Source organism: Athene cunicularia, assembly GCF_003259725.1.
Source record: "Athene cunicularia isolate RWA chromosome 4 unlocalized genomic scaffold, athCun1 chr4_part2, whole genome shotgun sequence".
In the NCBI taxonomy this organism is placed as follows: Eukaryota; Metazoa; Chordata; class Aves; order Strigiformes; family Strigidae; genus Athene; species Athene cunicularia.
The window spans coordinates 30,352,002-30,369,015 of record NW_020799099.1 but is presented as its reverse complement, the minus strand read 5'-3'; the positions used below and the strand labels follow the sequence as shown (position 1 = coordinate 30,369,015).

General features: G+C 38.1%; 1 protein-coding gene across 4 annotated transcripts in view; it reads right to left on the bottom strand.

Annotated features, from left to right (window-relative positions):
- Nucleotides 1–17,014, bottom strand: part of LRBA (LPS responsive beige-like anchor protein) — a 404,059-nt gene that overhangs the window by 135,697 nt on the left and 251,348 nt on the right. The window lies entirely within an intron of this gene.

The following is a 17,014-nucleotide window of genomic DNA, read 5'->3' as shown; positions in this document are numbered from 1 at the left end:
AAGCATAAAAACATATTCTGAAATGTATTACTAGTGCCTTTAGATGTATCTGCACTCACTTCAGCATTGTAATAACAGGCCTGTAACAAATAAGAAAGAAAAAATGTCTTTAAAGAAAAAAAAATGTTCCTTAGGTTTATTGTTAAGGCAACATTCATTAATTCTGGAACTATAAAGGTTGGCTGTATAAGAGGTTAAGTATCATTTTGTCAGCTAAGGTTAAACACAAACCTGCAAATGAACTCAGCATAATCTCTCTATGGAGTAAGCGGTTGTCAAAGTAACTTGTTACAATTCCTGTCATCCCATCTGACAGATACAGATGCTTAGTCTGCCTTCACAATTCAAACTAATCCCATTTTCAGTCCTCAGCCACTTTGTTTCTTTGTTGCTTCACTTTTTCTTTTTCATTTCAAAGCTTAATTATGTATGTGCTCAGGGACAGTGAGATCGGACACTTCTCTGCCTCAGATGAACAAACCACAAGTTTTTTAATAAGTCAATTTTTGCAAAAAGCACTTAAGAAAAATCCATCGCGGAAAAGGAGATTCAGATATAACTCTAGCTAACATTGCTCCTGCTAAAATTTCACTTGAGCAATATATTGCGTATAAAAAAGTGACATTCAAGCCATTAACAAAGACTGTTAATGAACCCAATAATTTGCTTATAGATTTTTATCAAAGGAGGGTTTTGCCTCACACGCAGCATATATTCAGAAGTAACCTGCATTTTTGTGGCACAGAGAGCAGAAGCACCATTACCAAAGCGCTGCACAACACAGTACAAAATCCTCTGTCACCTCTGTGAATTAAAACCAGAGTGGCAGACAGCACAGAAGATCAGAATGCACAAAGCAAATCATCTCCCACACCCTTCTTCCTTTTTTACTTAATTCCTTATCTTCCCCCTCAACACAAGTGCCACAATTTCTCTCCCAACACAAACACAGAAAAAGAAGGAAAAAATGAATAATTACTCCGACACAAAATTCTAGAAACGTGATGAAAGAACCTGAGATAGTCAATAGTTGCTAATCATTTCTGGAACGGAGGAACTAACAGACTTGGGCTGGGCTGACACTTGCCACACTACATCTATAACCCATCCACACTAATTGGCAGATTTGTATAATTCTATGATGCTATTCAGAACCACCGCAGTTGGCTTTTGTCATGTGCATATAAATATCCTTTAAAGAGCACAACATCAAAAGAGGTAACAAAGGAAACAAGGTTGCAGTGCTTGTGTACAAAAACCTCAGTCATTTTGCCGGTCTTCATCCATTTTTAAATGGGAGCTTGTAATTTCAATGATTATTTTTTGAGACAGGCAGGAATGTGATGACCTCCGCTGTTCTGTAGTAACAATTAAAACACAACAGCCTGCTTGTCACTAGCCAGTCTCTGCGTTGCAAATTCACTTATTACGTGGATACCGTGTGTAAAATCAGTAAGTTAAATAATTATTACTTTTACCCTGTGAAGCGAGCTGCTTTTTTCTTTTTTGTTTGTTTGTTTGTTTTTTCTTTTTTTGCTTTTTGGTGACAGTGGAAACCCTGCCCGTGACCGAAAGCTTGCCGCATGCAACTTCTTAAAACCTAGAAGGAAAAGCACCGACTTGAAAATAGCAGAGGAGGTTTACGTCGTGCACTTTGTACAGCCACGATAAAGTTATTAAATTCAGTATAAGAGGATTTGCAGTGGAAACTGGAACGGCGCTGCAGAAGCAGCACCAGTGCCCACTGTAACAATTCTTTAAACCATTCATTAACAGAAGTTATCAGGAGAGAGAAGCAGCTGAGGCCTAGGCGAGCAAGGCCTTCGTTTCAAGTTGGAACAGTGCGTGCCTGCTCTGCAGCTTCACTTCAAAGTCTCTGGAGTTCAATTAAAACTGGATTAGGTGGAAGCAGACCTTCTTTGGGACATGCTGTTCTCTGAAACTCCAGGCTCACTGACAGCACCCTAGACAGAGGTCTAGCCCGCCAATGAACCAGTTGCTATGGAAACTGCATCATTACTACTGCTCCACGCTCATCACACCACCTATAGTAGATGAAAGGTCCAGAAGACAAACACGTTTCTTTCATGTGTGTTACTAAGTATTCCTTACGAAAATCCCATTCAACCTTTTATTCCCCATCAAATAACTGATTTTATTAATGGAACCTCCTAGTGGCAGAAGCTGGCTTGTACTTCAAATTAATTCCACATGTTTATTCTGGCAAAGGGATTTTTAACATTTTTTTTAATCAATGTTACCACTTCTGATATTATCAGAATTAAAACTTTCAAAAACCAGTTTTACATTTGCCTGTTTTCACCCATAAGCTACACAACACAGAATTCTCCCTAAGAATTTAAGAACAACTACCACCTTCATACTATTGCAAAATATTCTCAGTTGAAAAATGGCTCATTTATTTTTGTCTTTTATCACCACAATTTCTGGAACAACTTGTGGAGTAAATACTAATGAGAGTGTACAATCTAGTTTAATCTGCACAAACAGAACCATCTTCCCTAGGAGAAAAAGTATTTATAGAATTTCAGTTGATTCAACACATCAGACTGAAGTTTAATCTACTGCACATTTCATTTATTTCAAAAGATACTGCACCTTACGGGAGGAAAAACATTTTATACAGTTTACCGTTTTGTTTAAACATACTTAAACAAACGAGCCAATTGGGAAGTTCTACGGTTCCAAAAATCTCATTAGACAAACCGTTTTGTGATTCCACTTTGGCAAGACCCACGGAACAGACGGGATGACAACATCGCTAAAAATAAAATAAAATATAAATAAAAATCCCTTTCACCTTTGCCTGAAGTCCCTCTTTACTTCAAAGGAATAGAAGTGAAGATCTAAACCCATAACCAGTCCTCATACTCGTGCTGCAGGCCCTGAAACTGCACGGCTGGAAGAAATTCCCCAAGAAACTAGTAAGTAAAGAATAGCCAGCATCAATTTCCACTTCGAGGGCACTGTGAAATGAGAGCTGCGTGAAAACTCAGGTAGCACAGTGATACCTGATCATGAATTAAGACCACACATAGAGAAATCCTCTCCTCACCATTCACAGCTGTGTATCAGCTAATTAAAATATCAGTTAATTAAAATGGTCACTCAGAAGCTATTCTGCCATTTTTACAGTTTTCAAAACGAATGCCCCACCCTACCTTTTCTTCGAGACCCTCCCTGAATGTTGATCATAAACAATGTCTCTCGTAAAGGATTAGATGTAAGAGTTAAAAGATGCCATCACTACAGAGAAGTAATATTTTACTGAGGACTAAACGCACATTTTGCTTTACCTTTTAAGCAAACCCATCCGCTATCGTAGATTTTATTTTATTTTAGAGAAAAGTACTATTGATCTTGAAAATGTGAATAGGCTAGAAGTAATTAAGTCTGCAAATGGGTTATAGAACTGAAACAGTAATTGAATAATTATATTACTTTAATGTGCCAGCCAATTTAACTGCCACGAGTAAAATAAAAACTAAATAGCTTATTTAAAAAGCTGATGCACATTTGTATATTTCTGAAAAAAAGTTATGATGTACCAGACCAAAAAAAAAAAGAGCATTTAATTTGCATTTAAATTTGATTGCTGTTGTGAGATAAAATCCATAAATATATTCTTCTAGCAGCAGTCTCTGTCATTTGGGGTCATTTTTGTTCAGGGAGGCAAGATGACAGCATCCAAAGGTTACAAAACCTGATTCTGCTCATGAGGAACCTGGATCTCCACCGCAATCTCAGCCCTGCAACTGAGGATCCTCAGATCCTACTCTCCTTGCTCTTTAAGTTTTTGTTTACGTATGTCCAACAGAGAATTCGATCCGATTGTTAATAATTTTAAATATCAAAATGCTCTTAAATAAACCGCAGCTTACATCAGTTTATTTTCGATTTCTCAGGAGAACCACGAATAAGACGTTCATTTTAAATCTCAGCTATTGGCACCACCAGCCGCTGAAATCCAGAGGCAAACAGGAGTAGTCTCCCATCCAGTCCCTCCTGTGGGCACGCAGAGTCTGCTGTACAACTCTGTTCAGCATTTTCATGGGTGACAAACTCAATTAAACATATTCATTACTTTAATGTTCCACTAGACAGTTTTACCCAGCATAAAAAATTTAAATAAATAAATAAATAAATACTCTGTGACCTTTGTATCGATCAGAGCAAAATGGCTTATGCCTGGGTGTGGGTGGTAAAGGGACTGGGGAGGGGGGTGGTAAAGGACTCTTATGTTTTCTCTTCCAATTACTGGAGGAGATGATAAAACCACAGCAAATGATGTATCAGCTCATTTTATCTTATCGCTTTGGGGCTAGGTGACAATGAAGTTCATATTTCACTGGTTCCCATTGAAGATTGTGAAAATTACTTGCCCTTATGACCTGAAATTTCACTGGAAGACAGAAATTTCTCTTCTGCAAAGTAATGCAATTTTTCAGATGTCAACCTTTAGCCCAGCTTTAAAAATTAATTTCATTTATATTAACCAATGATATTGATATTTTCACAGAATGCTCTTTGATACATGAACCACTGACTAGCAAATTGATGTGCTCTAGAAGGATAAAATTATTTTATCTGAAGCTGCTGGGGACAGACAGATTTACCACGAACTGAAATTCCTATTTCACAGTATACTATTTATGCTAGCCTCATACACCTCAAGGCCTCAGGACCTGTAAATAGTTTAATCTTTGGTTAGAACTTAAGTTTTGTTTCTAGATCTATGCAGTTCTGAAATAATTTCTATGTACGCAATATACAAATAAAACCACCATTTGTTTGGAAATTGATTGAGTCAAACTGTCACAAACCACAGATGGGTACATGTGTGATGACATGAAAAATACTTCCCAGATGATTAAAATAGAGGAATGCACAACTATATTTTCTCTCTTTATCCTGACACTAAAGCTATATTTCAAAGTGAAAAAAGCATGCAATGCAGATTTCCTGAAATTGGTCGACTAGTAACTACAGATAACCTTCTCCCTGATTATCAAGATGTAACTTAGAAAAATATTTATCGGCGGAACCCATATTGAGAATTTTTCTGATTTGACTGCGAGGTTCTAAACACCTCGCATGGACTAATAAATCTGTGGACAACGTTAGCAAAGTTAGCACCAACTATCTCACTCTTCTGCTGAATCCAGTATTTTACCAACAACTTTTTTTCCCTTTTGATTAACCGTGCTGACACTGACAGAGAAGAGTTTCATTGCCACTGGCAGACGACATTTAATCAACCCAAAGTACTAAAAGATCTGACTGCCAAAGGTAGGTTTGTAAGTTAAATTAGGCAGCCTAGAAATCAGAAGTTCAAGAAGAAGCAAATGAATCTAGGTTTGGGTGGCTGTCCAAGCCCTGCAAGGTTAAGGATGTAAAGTTATGCCTTTCTTTTGAAAATAAGACAGCAGGCTTATTTATGATAAAAAGGAGCAAGAATTGCAAGAGTTCACAGATTCTCGTAGGAGTTGACTGATGTCTTGATTTAGTGAGCCTGTTCCATTCTGATTTAAGAGTCAGTAGAATCTGCTCAAGAGGTAGATACAAAAGGATCACCCAGCTGCTTACATCAGCTGGGGCAGTTTGCCATCAGGAATTAACTGTAATGATTTACAAATTCTTCAGCTCGCACCTTCTGCGACAGTGGCTATTTCAGATTTTGTGTCCATCCTCAGGTTCTACCACTAACTCAGGAACAGGCTAGGTAAGCAGTGACCAACCAGTTGCTCATTGACATGTGTGAAACAAAGTGGTAAGTCTCGGTGTGCTTCCAATAAACATGCATGCAAATTATAATTACCAATTCCTGAGATGCAAAATGCTACAAAGTAAGAATTAGCACTAATTGATCACCGAGACCACCAAAGGCAGCCTTTCAAAAGCAATCTCCCGTAAGGTGCCTCAGAAGCACTAAAAATGCAGCGTGGCTACAACCCAGTCCACAAACCATGCCCTCTAGAAACACCAATGAAACACCTGCAAGTACCAAAAGCATATATAAGAAAACAGGAATCCATGACAGGGGTTGTGGGGTTTTTTAATGTGCTATTTTAGACGGGCAGCTCCCTAGCCAATCATCCTCTTTTCATTTGCTTCAGTAATTTTTTATTCATAATACACTTGCAATGTGATTTTGCAAAACTCTGTTGCAAAAAAAAAAAAAAAAACCACCACGCACACCACACCACTTCTAGAGCACATGAAGACCACCAAGAAAAAAGCACATGAATTAACTTAACCTGGGAGTTCTTCACCCCAACTTTTATTTATTTACAGCAGCGTTTATAATCTATACACGTAAAGGAGAATGGCAACAATTTTTACTCTATCGGGGTTACCAATTCATGCTCTTTCCTATAGCACCGATGTTAGCACCTACACAAACTTCACAGGCCTACTAAGCAAAAAGGTACAGACAACAAATTGTAACCAAGATATCTTTGAATTACACAGAAATAACTCAGATTAGTCATAAGCATAAATTGTCTAAAGGAAACTCTGAGATGTGCCTTGTACCTTCCCCACTGAAGTGCATGTGAATCACTCTGTTTGTGCCTCATGTGAGTGGGTCTGTATGGATCCAGATTTGCTTAAATTATCTAAGATTGAAGATACCCTTAGGAAAGCCCATGGGTAAATGTCACACGAGTGTGTGTGTGTGCACGTATTAAAATATGACTGAGAGACTGCAGAAAAGCATAACATAGTTCTGCACAGTGGGTAGAGTATTTTTGCATTTTTTCCTTCATTAGATCATAAGTTTCAAAATTTGGAGAGTGCTTTTAATTCATTCTAATTATTAAGTACAATTCTGGCTGGTCTTGATGTCCACACAGATTGACAGATTCCTTAACCCCTTTGTGAACTGCATTAAATCACACAACTTCATGATTTCATGTGTCAATGAATTCCATCAGTTAAGCATACGCAGTGTAAATACTAAAAAAAAGCTAGTTTTGTTGATTTCATTCTGTATAGATGGAAAAAACGACACATTACCTGCAAAAGCTCAAGAAAAGAACTTAAGCATCACTGAGCAAAACTCAATGAAATGATTTCTCACTGCGTAAAAGCTGTCAAAGCAGCATGAAGTCATGGAATTTGGATCAAAAATTCTGAAATAAAGTATTATTAATAGAAGCCTCTGTAGTAATGAATGGTGCCGTGGTGCATTCCATACTAGCTACCCTACACGAGACATTTTTGAAAATTAGGTGGGGAAATTCCACTTGCCATTGTTTTACAAAAAACCTCAAAGGCTTTCAGTGTATCCTGTAGCCGTATTACCATTAAGCAAAAAAGATGTATGTTTTTGAGGTGGTAAGTATGACCATGATACAAATTTTGTCAACGTACTTAAAACATAATCATATAGAAAGCTTCCTAGTAGAACTAAGACAACACAGGACTCATTCAGCTGCAGTTTATGAGGAAGACACACCAAGTGCATGTGTCTGAAATAAGCGAGTTAAAAATACTCTTGAAGAATACCAGCAAGGGCTGGTTGTTCTGTGTCCCAACTCTCCAGTACTTGATACCTCCAAAGGGCATCAAGGTCAGATTTCTTCCTGTAAAGATTTTATGCAGCGAAGGGTACCAAGTCATTTTGTATAAGACAACTGAAGCAAAATTAGAGGAAGCGAGTGGTAGAGATGCAGCCTCACCATCTCTGATGAATCACTCATGCAGAGATCAGTTTGAGTTTTCAGTTGGTCTGGTTTTCAGACAATCAAAACTTATTTGTGGGAATGACTATCTTCTTATTCTCTCCTACACCGCCAGACCTGAGTTTCTTTGGATGGGGCCCTCTTTTCATAATTCTGAGGAAAAAAAAAAATATTTTATGCATGCGTATCAGAAGCATCTGCTAATATTTGCCAAATTTGTAACAATTAAAATGACAGCATTTAGCAGAGGACTTTGTCCCTTTCCAATTTTGAACAGATGATGCTGTTCTGCTTTGCTCATTTCTGCTAATGGGTCAAATGTATGCCATGATGTTGTAACATTACTGCAATAAAAAAATATCTCTAAACTAATTAAGGGATTTCAAAACAAGTCCTAAAAGCTTTCTCTTGTTTAAAAGATGAAAGTACCTGAGAAAGTCAGAAAAAGGAATCAACCACAGATTCTTCTTTTATGACAAGAAGGTATTACCATGTTGTGGGTTGCGTTGTTTGTTTTTTTTTTTTCAAGTTAAAAGTTCTGGTTGGTCCCTCTTCTTTTATAAAATTCCTAATGCATAAAAGCCTTGGAGATAATCTTTATGGGTTGATTTCTAAGAAGTACATAGTCTGAAAACTAGGACAAGTGCCAGACTAATGACTCACAGCAGCTGATACTCACTGCAGTATAACTAGATACGGTGAAAGGTGACATACAGGAGCATGTAGCTCAAAAGCAGAGCACAGAAAACAGTGTAGAGCTACCTCTGTTTTGCAGACTCTTCAAGTTTTTTAGAAAAATAAGATTAATGTTTGCTGTAACTGCCTGTTCAAATTCCTGTTTTGAACAGCAAACCACAATGATCGTGTTAGATTTCCCACTGCTGCGCCCTGCACCTGCCTGTTTCACCACTTTCAGGATGTGACTTGTCCCACGGGCAAGCTGCTTCTCTATGGATCCACCAAAGGTCTGTCCAGCCAGAACACGTGCAAGTGGACGCAGCAACCACAACCAAGAAAGTAGGGAACTAAGGCACCTGCAACACTGGCAGTTATCCAGTGTCTGCCATTTTCATCTCATCTTGCAGAAGATGGGTGAGGAGGACAAAAAAGAAAATGGGCAATGAAAAACGTTTCCATGCCAAAAAGGAGGATTTTTTTTTTTCACTGATGACCTGTAAGCTGACCTTCATATCCCTTCATCAGAAACAAAACAAAAAACAAAAAAACACCCCCACACATCTGGCAGGAAGCTAAAGTACCAGTCATCATGAAAGACTGCATCTGATCAGCTCATTAATGGGAACCAAGCCCATACGCAGAAGAACAGATGTGCCTCTTGAAGGCAAAGAGAAAAGTCAGACTCCAGAGCTGCCAATCCAGCAGTTTACATTAAGAGATTCTGTGCTATGTTTTGTGAGAGCTAAGGCACAAGAAGGTGTGGCTTGCAAAAGGATGGGAAGGTGAAAATGGCTTAAGGCCACCGTTGTGCTGCACAGACTTGAGTAAAGGGGAGCAGATGCAGGGGCTGCTGCGTAATGACACACATTGGCCTTCTTTGGGGTGCCTGGCAGCTGCTCCACAGCCCAGGACTCTGTAGTGCTTAATGCTAGAGAAATTTTCCTTCCTGCTCTCAGAAGTTGGGGCAGAAGGTAGCACAGTGCTGCTAATAAACTTTCCGTTGCTCAAGCGCTTCTCCACTCACTGTGACTGGAAACCAAAGCAGAGCACAGGTACGACAACCACACAGAGGAAGTGTTCTTGGTTATCAAAGGACGTGTTCCCTACACTCACTTTTTAAAATCAAGACCCACGTGAGCATCCCTCATATTCTGTATTCTTACAGTTAGCTTATATTCTTGTAAAAGTAGATTAATTTTTCAGGCAAAGGAACTGTAATCAGTCAGTGACAAAGGATTTGCCACGGCCTGCGACTGCAGGGGAGAATCTCTTAAGATCACCAATAGAAATAATTTGACCAATTAAAACTTATCACATTTGTAAAGAAGAAAAAAAAACAATGTGAAAGGGAGGTTTTATAGAATAGCTGCTGGTTTTTACCTTAGTAAATGGTAAAACACAATGGTTCAGCTTCAGCGCATTCCTACAAGTACAGACCCTTTTCCAATCTTAAGCAAGCCATGGACATAGCTAATACGAGGTCTGCAACAACATCTAGGATTCCAGGGTAACAGAACAAGAACATAATCCTAATTTCAGCTTTAAAATGCAATAGAAAATTAAACTGCGTTTCTAGTCCAAATGATTGATAATAAAGGCTTGGAAATGTGATTCAAGTGTACCAGATACACAGACATGGCAGTCTGGGGATAGTTCAGCAATTGATCCAACAACATGATTTGCCTTATCATTCCCCCTGGGGTATTAAATCTAAAACTTGCTACTCCTGAGGGCCCCATAAAAAACAGCCTATCAAAGGATTCTGCAGATGACAGGAGGAGAGAAGACAGTAAGTCTCTGTGAAAATATCAGCCCTTCTGAAGAACTGTAAGCTGGGCTGTGTTCCGCATTTATCTTACAAATCCACGATGCTGCTTTGCACAACTGGAAGTTTTCCTCAGAGCCAGAAAAAGTCAAGTCTAATGTGGGAGTATTTACAAAGTACCAGGTTCCAGCCAGTATGTAACAGTGTTATAAATGCTGAAGGTGAAGGGAAAAAAGTATTTTAGAGAGCTTTTTTAGACAAACCTAACCTCAGATCAATATCCTATCCATCCTGCTCAAAGTGCTCCCAAGAACTAATAGTTCCTTGAGAAAATACAATGATTTTCCCTGTTTTGCATTCTGCATTAACCAAACCAAGTTAAAGCAGCATTTTCATAGCCAACTCTTATCAAGTAACTGAACCACATTTGAAGGAATGATGTGGGAGCTCTTCTTAAACCTTTTAAGTGGGAAAAAAACCCTACCTGGATAGCAGCTCCCTTCCCAGTCAGTTCTGCGTTTTGAAAAAGATATATTTTTTAAAAAAAAGCAGGAAATTGAAGGTTTAAGAAAAATTGATTTTGTAGCAGCATTTTCAGTTTTAAGTGACTTAGTTTGTATACTCAATGCTTTAAAAAAAACCAAACCAAACCAAAACAAAAAAACGAAAGAAAGTGTCATGTAAGATAGAAGACTTACCTTTAGGTTAGTGAGGGTTTTCTCTATGAGTAACTGCAGCTGGAGTAGTTGCAAATAATTCTAACAATTTGGGATCTGACATCAGTGAAAATCCAAAATACCTGTAATCAATTCTTTCCATAATATGTCAGCCATATAGCTATTCAAGTAGGTTAATCATCTTAAGATATGTGTCAAAGAAAGAAATACTGCATTTGAGATCTGAAACACAAAAATATCACACCTTACGGGGAGGAGCACATTCACAGCTTTTGCAGATTTATCTCTACAATATAATCTGTCTCCAGCTGAAGCAGAAACCTTGTGGAGTTTAATGGCTGGGCACTTACTGCAGGGGAAGGAAAGCACTCCTCACTTTTCCTTGAGTGCATGAAGAGTAGCTACTTGAGTAACTGTGATGCAAAACTTGAGGCAGTAGCACAAAGATGAAAAGTAACTCATTCAGACACAGCTAAGAGTGTTCCGCCAGTTCAAGAACTGATGAAGAAAACATTGCTTCTGGTTGACAAAAGTTGTATTTGTTTGTCCTCGATTAATAATTATATAGGGTTTTTTAAATGTGGATTTTAGATTAAAAAAAACCAGACTTACTAACTTTAATTTGCTATATTAATTGTCAAAGCTTCAAATATACAGTAGCATAAAGAACCTACCAAAAAATAACTAAAACTGGCAAGTACCTGCTTCTCGGCATTCCACCCCAACAAAATGTCGGTATTGATAAAATCCACTTTTTAAAACATGTATCCTTGCAAATCTTAAGTACTGTCATCTCATCTCCCTGTTGGAGTTTGATTGATTACGCCTTTTCCTTATGTTCATTAATCTCATCACCTTATCTTTTACACCACTTCATTTTAGCAGAAAGGCAATAATAAAACCCTCATCCATTATCCTTTTACGCATCTAGTCAAGCGGAAATGGTTAATAACATGCTACAAATTGAACTTCAATCACCTCATTTTCTCCTTTGTCGAATGCACATTAAAGTATATTCCAAAAGTGCAATTTGTTTTACAGGGGAATTTGTGTTATATTGCTACAGACAACTAAAATTAAGTGTTTCTCAGTTTGGTTATTAAATATATCCAACTGTCCTTTTATCTCTGATACTAAAACATTAACTCATTTTATTAGGGTGTAATAATACAAGAGCCTTATCTCTCAGAACACAGGGACATCTAGTCTGCCTAATAGTAAGTGTTATACAATGGGTCATTTATCTTTTTTTTTTTTTAATATGCTTCTGATAGTTTATGAATTGGTACATTATTGCAGATGAAATGGCTCTCCATTTAAGAAAAGTTAATTTGTTTACATGCAGGCTTATCTTCAAATGCAAGCCCCATTAGGAAAGCGGTCTATAACTGTCAGAGCAAGTGAAGACGGAAAATAGGTGGATGTAGAAAAATTTAGAGCCCAGTAATTTAACTCTGATCACTTTCCTGTTTGAATATTAACCGTGTTCCACAGGCACTTTGCAAACATTCTATGACCCTAAAATGATTCTACAGAAACGTTAAGTGAAATCAGAGTCCCAAAACTTGTTTCTGTAACTCTCCTCATCAGTACAACCACAGGCATGTATCTTAGTCAATTAAAAGAAATTACATTTCTGGGGAGAAAAAAAAAAATAAATTTAACCCCCCCACACCTATCTAGTAAAAAAAAAAAAAACCCACATGAGACATGTTTGGAGTTGTTTCTCCCAAAAAATAAAAGGGTGGGTGAAATTCTAGCTCTGTTTAATTCAGTGACAGTAGTTCCTTTTACAGAAGGGGAGCAAGATTTTGTCCAGTGTTTTTGTAACCCCTTGAAAAAATTTTCATTTGCACTTTGGTCATCATCTCAATGAAACAAGACTGATCTGACTAGCTCCTCAATACAACCATGTATCGGGATAAACAAATATAACCACAAATACTGTGCAACTATTACAATAAAATGGTATTTTTCCATGCTTTGTCTCATCTCAATCCTACAGAAATTTAGTGTTGACCTTCTAAGAAGCCTGAGAACATTGATGTTTCTACTTTATTCAGAGAAGACTCAATTAGGAAGACAGTCATTCTTATGACCATAAAAACTTGCAACGGATAGCATTATAGTATACAGATACACTCATGATTTTAAAAAAAAAAAACAACAAGTGCTGACTATCTTTTACATTAAAGAACAGACACACAGCTCTAACTTATAAAAATAATCATCACTTTTCCATGCCCCTCAATGGTCTGCCTTTTTTCTAACTCTCTTGTCCATTAAAAGTTTCTCTTATTTCCCTAGCCATTCAAACCCTATTTCCTCTCTCCTGCTCAATCATCTTCCATTCAACTGCAGTTTCATGAGCATTTTTGCAGGTGGCTGTCCAGCTCACGTTGCACCTCATCTCATCCATCCCCATCGCTTTCTACCTGTACCCCAAACCCCCTGTTCTAACAGTAGTATGTTAGAGGTCGTGTGGTAAGTTGGAGTTGGATAAGTGGTTCAGATAGAAAGTAACATAGGGTGAAGAGAAGGAAAAAAAATGTAAGGGCAAACCAGATGATGAAAAAGGTTTCAATCAGATGCTTCCCCATGCAAAATACTTTCCTGGGAACACCTGGGGAAGGGAGGGGAACAAGGTGATATGATGGCACCTGAGGACTGCTTAAGCCAGTACTATCACTGAAGGGAATGCTTCTAAAACTTTGGTTTAGTAAAATCTTGACCCCAGTCAGAACAGCCTCTACGTATGATTAGTTTGGTGTTCAGTCACGCACCTCTCCGGTTCCTTCCATTTCTCTATGTGTTAAAAAGAAGCCACTCACTAATATCTGAAGCTCTGCTGTGCATCTTCTCCAGAAATTGAAAGCACTCCAACACCCTGCCTCTAAAAGCTTCAAGAGTTTGCCGACATAGACAGCTGCTGGTTTTGTGCTGAAAATTTCTTCTTTGGTCTTTGAAAGTATCTTGTTTCTTCTTTTCTTGTACCTTGGCCAGTCTGTAGCGCTCGGTTTCTTCTGTTTCTACATTTAGAGATGATGATCTCTGTCTTATGTTTGCAAACTATGATTCTCTGATACTGCCACAGTCCATGACTAGGCCTGTATTGCACCCTAGTAACACAAAAAGCATTCTGCTTCTTCAAAGCATAGGACATCCTCACACTACTTTGTGTCCATGGTACACTCAGCCATGGAATAAGCAAATTAAATTCTTACTGAAACAAGTCATTTGACCACTCAAGAACTTGGGCTTCATCTTGATGAAGTTTGACATACTCAACTACTTTATGAGCTATCCCAACAACCTTGAGTCCTAAATACACAAACAAGTTAAGATACTTGCCGCATTGCAGAGTCACTGAATTAGACCCAAAATATTTATTATTTCGTAAAACCTGCGTGCTTACACTTTCTTTTCTAGTTTCACATATGAAGACCAAAATTGTAGCTGGCATCCAAAGCTCACATTTCAGCATGACTTGCATACGGTCAGCACTTCCAGGGAGCACCTTAAAATATCAGAAGTGTACGAACATAAGACACTTTTAAAATATAAATTTCTAGACTCTGGGTATACATAGGATTTGATCTAAATCATCAAACGATTTTTTTTTTTTGTTACTTTGATCATTTTTCTGAAAGCTATCTTTCAGCAATCTGCTTTAAATATCCTCTCTTAATAACGTCTCCCTCTTCTGAACGTATAACTGAAGAGGTTTTCTACTCGTTTCCCTTTCGTTCTTTAATTTACATTAAAACAAATGTTCAAGAGAGCCTTTTGGGTTCTTTATGAGAAAGTCTAGCACCCAAGTGAAATAAATAGCAAATTAGAACAAGCTATAAACCCAAGAAGCTCCTAAATTGCTGTCTGTAGTTTACCAATAGAGGTGCAAGGTTACGCAACGTAAGTTCGAGCCTTCAGCTGATGCCACACTTTTGCAAAATGTAAATCGCTGATTCTGTACTACCTGAACGCGGCAGTTTATTGCAGAGACAAATGAACAACTGAATACTAAGCCACTCAACATGAGTCTTGATTCTAGTCTCTAACCACCATTCCTGTACCACATAACATGTCATCATCCATAAGTAAATGAGTTAATCAATTTAATGAGGATTCAGACAAATCAGCTGCCTAATGAGCACTCAAACTGATGTGGCAAGGGTTATGCTCCAGTGCTGACAAAATCAGTTTGATGAAACTGTGACAAAAGCAGCAAAGCACTATTCCTTCAGCACATTTTCCTGCATCTTATTAACATGAAATTATAATCACTATTTGCAAACTGCATAGGGAAACCATTTATTGTGTAAGTCATGTAAACATATGCTTTATCTACTCTTCTTTCCAGCAAACCTGTGCATATTGTCGGAATTTAGTTTAGTAATTATTCAGTTCTTTTCAGAAATGGCAATAGGATAGAGTTGTTTAAAGTAATTTAGATTGAGTATGACAAGAGAATTTCCAGAGACATTACATTGTATGATTTTGCATTTTACAAACATGTCATTTGGCAATAAATATAAAATAAACCAAGACAAATAAATCAAAATATTCTGCAGCTTTGCAAACAGTTCAGGAAATTAACACTGGAATCTCTTTAGAAGCAAACAAAAAAGAATCTAACTCCAGTTTTTAGATGAATGGTAATGCTCTTATGATGATTTCCCAACTCCATAATGCTAAGATGTAAAAATCACAGGTCAAGGGGAGAATTTAACCTAACTAATATCTTAACTACTTTATCAAAACCCTTTAGTCAGGGCTCCTGTAAGAATCTTCTAGCATTACTAACTAGTTATGTCTGAGTTCCAAATGCAGAGCCAAGGAGTGTCCAGAAGATCTGAACATAAGACTTGAAAATAATTAAAAATAGAAATCTGTCAAGTACAAAAAGCTGTAATTACCAAAAAAAAAAAAAAAAAAAAAAAAAAAAAGAAAGTAAAACTTAACTCTTACTTTCCAAGTATTATCTGTCTAGAAAACCTTCTGCAGGGAAGGAAAAGCACCTCCGCACAGGGTTGTTTAAATGAAAGAGATAAAAAGGTTTATCGGGAAAGTTTTTACATATAATAGCCATAATTAAAAGCAGTTTCTAAATAGAACTGGTGTACCTGCAGCCGTATGGATCATATAACCCTGCACGAGGGTTACAAGAATAAATTTCTGAACATGTTCATAGAGCCAACAACAATATTTATATCTTAATGACCATCCTGTCTCCAGGGGAAAGTGTTATACCAGTAATATCTGAGTGCTATCCTACGATCACAACGGGGGGGGGGAAATGGTAGAAGTCACACCTTTTGCCCAGGAACACGGGACAGAGCAGCTTTAAAATTTCTGCAGAAAGTTAAAAGAAACAACTGACTTTAGGTAAGGACCCACAACTTCAGGTATCAATGAAACTACATTCCCTGAAGTAGGAATCTTTGGCTTTGGCATCTGTGCTTGAAAGGCAATCCAGAGACAATGTAAATGATGCTGCATCCAATGTACACAGCAGGACGTGAAATTGCCAAAAGAGTCATTAGGAACGTTCCCAACACAAGAAATACATATGTGCATTTTTAACTAAACCCACATGAATATGACATTAAAACAACAGTAGAAATCAGTGGCAGTTGACAACACCCACACTCTCTCCAAAGGACATCGTTCTTGGTAACACGGTGATTTAAGTCGGCAAGGGTTGAACTTTCCACTGCCACGATTCTTATCACAACACATCCCATAATCGTTTCTAACCCGTTTAAAGGATCTCAATTAAAATCCTAACGCACCTGTTATCACTTGACTGATGGCTCCACAGCAGCTGGCTGCCACGGGCATGGTCTGCCCTGCTCCAGACTGTATGGTCCCACTGACTCCCTTTCTCCTGCCACCAAGGTTCCCATGGCCCCAGAGGTTGTTGGCTCAGGGAATCACCCTTGTAAAAATCCAGGGAAGAAAAGGTAGCTTCCTGTCAGGTCAGTTCCCTAACTTGGCTCATCAGGGAAATGCTGCAGATGGCACAGGGTGGGAGGCAAGGACTGAACAGCCACAGATTGGGTCCAGCGATTACACACAGAATCATTTAGGTTGGAAAAGCCCCTCGGGATCACCGAGTCCAACCCTCAGCCCCACTCTACAAAGTTCTCCCCTACCCCACATCCCCCACAGCTCATCCCAATGGCCCT